The sequence below is a fragment of the Epinephelus lanceolatus genome, chromosome 21, assembly GCF_041903045.1.
Source record: "Epinephelus lanceolatus isolate andai-2023 chromosome 21, ASM4190304v1, whole genome shotgun sequence".
NCBI lineage: Eukaryota > Metazoa > Chordata > Actinopteri > Perciformes > Serranidae > Epinephelus > Epinephelus lanceolatus.
This window is the reverse complement of record NC_135754.1, coordinates 25,879,218-25,885,217: the sequence shown is the minus strand read 5'-3', so window position 1 is coordinate 25,885,217 and position 6,000 is coordinate 25,879,218.

Genomic DNA, 6,000 nt, shown 5'->3' with positions numbered 1-6,000 from the left:
CCCTGCTAACTGATGTTTTTTTCCCTTCAACACTAAAAGCACATGGTTGGGTTTAGGAAGAAGGAACAGGGTTTGGCTTTAGAAACTTACAGGACGCGAACACCACTCTTCCGGCTGAAAGTCGGTGTTTGTTGGACCCATCCATCATCATTTTCATTCTTCTCCCGCCATTAAACCATAGCGGCAACCAGCCACATGTCCTGCCGATGTGAAAAGATGGCTTTCTTCATATGTGTGTGTGGCGCTGCAAGTCACTGCCCAAGAGCCAGATTTTAACGACTTCGGAGTGACTACAAAAAGATGCAAACCACTGACACAAAACAAGACTAAGCAACTACAAAGTGCATCAGTTGAAGCACGTGACTCACTCCACTCGTGATGTGTCGTGACTCAGTGTTGACTGGTTTCCTGAGTCAAAGTCGTGTGTTTGCTGGATTCATCCATCTCCCCTCACAGCCATCCTAAGTGGACTTTCCTGCTCGTTATACGACATCAGTTGCTCTGAACATCTAATCATGACGTGACTGGGTTTACATGGAGTTGTTTTGTAAGGTCAATGCATCTCATGGACACTAAAAGGTGCACTGTGTGGCCGTATCGGAAGCCAAGGCCCACTGTCCAAGCAACATTTTTTGACTCCTGGGAGTGCGACCGGGATGAAATCTACCTCTAATTTCAATTTTTTAATTTAAGCTGTTGTATCCCCTCTAAAACTGAAGTGTCATGAACAGAAAGGATTCAGACGCTGGAATAATCTCTTGTAAACTCTGTGTATTTTGAGAAAAAACAACTTAGATGGTCAAGTTAAATGAGAATAAAAACAAAGGAGGAGTTCCCAGGAAAAACAATAGGGATCAGTGTCTCTGTATGGTTGCTGCAGAGCCTGAAGTCTCTAACTTTCAGATGCTGCCCTAATGTTGACTCGACTTCCAGGGGGGCTTGAAGAACTGAGCATTCAAAACAAAAACAGAGCCAGGTCGCCCTGTTTAGAAAGCTGTGGAGTTATAAGAGGAGAAACTGGCATAAATCAGCAACAGAGTTCTCTTTCTTAGATTCTGGGCACTTTTTTCTCCACAGAGGCCATTTCATTATTACTGGTGACATCTATCATTTTCTTACACTGCAGAAAAGAGATGTGGTCAGCATTTATGCTGATGTGAAAGGTTTGACAGTCCAAAAAGTGTCTGATGTATTGGTTATAAAACCCAGATGTTTCTGGATAAAAACAAGCCATAAATTCAGTGGAAAAAAAAGGCATTTCTGACCATTAATCAGTGGAGATGTTCATTAATAACAAGAACTTGTAAGACAAACTTCTCCCATATGGACGGCAGACAATCCCTGTGAGTTCAGGTGGGTGTGGATGTTGGTGGGATGGGTGGAGGGAGGGGGGTTGTACAGTGTGCAGGGTGTGCAGTGTAGCCGCTGTGGCCTGCAGCTGTGATACCATGCAGATGTGTGGGAAGACACAGGCACCAGCTGACCTTGCCAGCAGTTGAAAGGCCAGTGCTTCTTCAGAAGTCGGTCCAGCCTTTGAAGTGTTAAAGAGCGCCGGCCTGGATATCACAGGAGTGAGTCGCCACGCAGCGTTGGTAAACCAGCTCTTAACCTCTCTGAGACAGATTAGACTCTCTGCTGGCTGGATGGACATCAAAGCCGACGACCAGATCAGCAAAGAGAGGGATGGTGATTGAAAAGTTTTCTGTTATTTCTCGAAGTTGAAACACATTATTCTGTTAGATTTTGCTCCCTAAAACTTGCTAATTAGTACTACAAGCAAAGCACAACCATTTAATAACAGTCCATCCGATGGCTGAGATATTTCACTCAACACAACAAATGTCGACCTCGTGGTGGTGCTAGATGCAAAGTCAGATGATCATCAAAGCCACTTGACTTTCTCTTCCAGGAGCCATGAATGTCCGTACAACATTTAATGGCAATCCATCCATTAGTTGAGTTATTTCAGTCTGGGCCAAATGGTGGACATTGCGATCCGCAGGGCTATGCCAAAATGTCTCACTCCGACCTTTGTCACATATCGACATTTGGTCATGGACTTTCTATGTCCAGATACGATGTGCAAGGTACCTTGGGTGCGTTGGTTGTTGACGTTCTGGGAAGCTGTGTCAAGTTCTGCCTGTTATATGCATCGTCTTCTTTAAAAATACACTTCCGATTTCACAGGAAATTTTACGTTTACACACAGTCTAAATATTACATCAGTACAACAACGTGAATTGACGTTTGTTTTCCTCCAACAACAAAAAACCATGGTTAGGTTTAGAAAGAAAGAACAGGGGTAGGCTTTATAATCTTACAGGACGTGAACACTGGGTGAAAGTCCGTGTTTGATGGGCCTGTCCGCCTCTACTCAGACTTTTGTCACCTTTCGTTCTTGTCCCATTGCGTTTCCCCCGATGCTGCTGAGCACTGTAAAACTACAACAGCGACCGGCTGCGTATCATGCCGACGTTAAAGGACGGCTTTTTTGGTCAGTGTCTGATGCCGCAAGTCACTGCCGAAGCGCCAGATTTCGACAACTTCAGAGTGAGACCTCGTCGGCCATGCTGCTATGTGGCTTTAGTTTAAATCGACTGGTCCATTTGTTTTAGAGAATAACTGACCTATGCGGATAATTTGGTTCCAGGTAAAAACCTCCTGAACAATGAACCCTTGAAGGAATCCCAACTGGGAAAAGATTCAGCTGGCTGCAATTTGCAATCTCGCCACTAGATGCCACTAAACCTCCCTAAATCTTACACAGTGGACCATTAGGTGATGAATATTTCAAATAGTAGCAAGACATTTGTTTTGTAGCCATGTTGTTTGCTTTGTTAACAAGTAAAATGTTACCACATTTCCAACTAAAAGCCTTCTGAGACGAACATGTTGAATGCTTGCTCTGTGAATCTGTCAGGTGTCTGATTAAACTCTGCAGCAAATCCTCATTAATGACGACAAAAGCATGAGTATCCGCTGTTACCACCTCGCTCAAACAACACAATGGGAGATCAGGATTAGAATGAAAGTAATTTAATAATAATTAACCAGACTGTAAGGTGTGTGAATGGGGCACAGATCTGCAGGATGTGCACCGGATGAGGGAGTTAGAGGAAAGATGACTGCCCAGTGAGACAGTCCTTTAAAACCGCAGCAGCCCCGGCACAGATGTTACAGGTTAAAGTAATGAGCAAACCAACTCCACCCACCTGCAGCAGAGTCACCACTCACAGCTGGTCCTGCTCTGGATTTAGTAAAATGTGATGGTGCTGCTACATGGGAGGTTTTGTAAGAAATATTCAGAGAAAAAAATATACCCTGACTCATTTTAATTGCATAAAAATAAATTACAAATGCAAAAGCTGTGGTTAAAAACCATTACATTGATAAGGATCCCTCACAGCTGATAGATGCGCCCATTATCTTTTCATTTTGACAGGTGCTTGGTATGTGGCAACCAAATATAGAAAACCATAAAGACTGTCAAATAAATCAATTATCATGCTTATCCAGATTTATTAAAGGCCTTTCACACTCACACAGGTGTTTACACTTTGCATTTGTAGCCCAAAACACAGGTGTTTCGAGTTATCATCTCTAATTAGACTTCTGCTTAGACGGGCAGAGCAATTCTGGTATTTGTGATGTTAACAAACTCTGGCACTAAGTAAACAAGACAAAAACAACAGCAAACAAAAAGGCACAGATCTAACTAGTAGCATTAAAGCTGGGGTAGGCAGTTTAATTTGGCTCTGGAAAGAAATCCGTTAACAACCTTTGAGCATATTGTAATTCAAGTAGTCTCAGACTTTAGATAATCTATCTAATAATGGGAGGCCAATTACATGTCCTCTCAGAGAAAAGGTGATCCTAATAGCTGTTGTACAAATGCAGATGCATGTGCACATCCCTTCAGTGAAAGCCCGATTCTACGGCAGAGAATCCTGCAGATAAAGTTGCTATTCCAGCATTGGCAACAACTACCTACACTGCAAAGCAACCCAAAAAAAGGAAGATGGACTTATAAAAGAGAGAATCAAAAAGAGAGTCTGACAATAAAAAAAATAAAACACATGTCAATATCGGCAAAATGTTTCAGAGATGGAGAGAAAATGTTGCTAATCAGAGCTAAAGGCTTGCAGCTGTTGCTTCAAGTTTACTTTTATTTAGCTAACGTTAGCCAGAACCTTGAATCAGAGTGTGTACTCCACTTCACTCCCTGCCACTACAGACCACCTCAAAGGGAGGAGAGCGGGGAGCAGCTCTGGAAAGGGACCCCCAGTCAGGGGCTGCGCCAACCTGAACCCAGCCAGCGCAAACCCTGGCTCAGACTTCCCACCAGATCAGCAAACTTTCTGTTGCTGCTGTTACACAGGTTAGACCTGGTGCAGCTGCTGGCCACTAGCCTGCTGTAACGCCTGGCACTGGGGGCTGGTCGAATTTGAGCCACTGCAGCTGCTGACTGAAGGTCTGTGTCCACAGCTGCTGCCTGCTCTCATCCTGGGGAAGCAGTCCACAGTGGTGGGGAGTGAGGCGGACACACCGTGTGGTGGCCAGCTTGATAATTCTTGTCTCATTTGTAGTCTGACAAACAGAGAGGGAGAGGAGCTCTGTGATGAAATAAGATCCTTTTTTTGCCCTTTCTAGATTTTTGCCTACCCCAGCTTTAACGAGTAATGGATTATATGAATTATTAATAAATATCATTGAGCCAGTCCGCACAATATTAGGACGCTGGAACTGGAATATTTTACTGAAATGTAGCCTTCATTCAGTTTTTTTAATTACACGTGTGTCTCTTCTGTTATAACATAACAATCTGAAGCATAGACAATGGACATAGCCTCCGTGACAACACCCACTGGTTTGTGCACTTCCGTTCTGAAGCCTCCAGTCATTTTGACTGCCACCATCTTGTTTTTTTCGGAGCCAGTAGGGACCATATCTGGACGAGAGGGTGGAGCTGTGGAGGAGCGAGGGGTGGATCTGACTCAGACTGTAGCCACGCCTCGCAGACAGCCTGTCACTCAAGTGGCTCCGCTCTTAAATATGCATAACTGTACCTCCAGTACAATTGTCATAAATGTTGAAATTAACTTTAGGGACCAAAACTGTTTTTGTACCAGGCTGTAAACATGTTTATCTCTGCTACTCTGTTTTGGAGCCAGCCTCAAGTGGCCATTTGAGGAACTGCACTTCCGCACTTCCGCATTTGCTTCATTTTTCAGCCTTGGATGTTGCTGTTTGGTCTGAAATCACTCCCTATTCAATATTCAGTGCACCATATTTACTGTCCACCATTTTATCCGAGTAAACATCTGGTGTAAATTCATCTACAATATAGTGCCCTCAAAAACTACTGGACTCTAATCTGCACCTAAACTAACCAATTCAACTTCCTTTTATTAAATTAAGCTGTTTATGACCCAACAAACAAACAAACAAATAAGACTCCTTGGTGGAAGTACAGAATGACACATCAGAGCAGCAGCCACACATATGTCAAAGCCGCACGGTGTCCACACAGTCAAACAGAAATCATCGGGTGACACATGGGGGAGAAACAAGAGCGCGAGTGGGATAATGAGCACCACATGCTTTTTGTTTTATTGATTTACGAATCACATAGTCATGCTGAATCCTCCATCACAATCCTTACAGATTCTCTTGTCGTTCAGATGTGGAGACAAAAGCCAAGGTGAACTTTGTTGGGGTTGTTTGGAGTTTGGATGAAACAAAGCAGTATTCATGGTCTTTGTTTCAAGGTCTTTCATATTTATGGTTTTGTGGTTTTGCAGCAAAAAAAAAAAAATCCAACAAACATTCATTCTTTGCTATCACTGGCTTCTTCATAGCCTTTTTTTCTTGTGGTTTTCCAAGTACCTGTCAAAAGAGATGTTATTCTATGCCTTTTTCACCAATGACAGGATAAATGTGTCATTTTACATTCACACATTTAAGAAGAAAATGAATCTTCACTGCACGCCTGTAACAAAT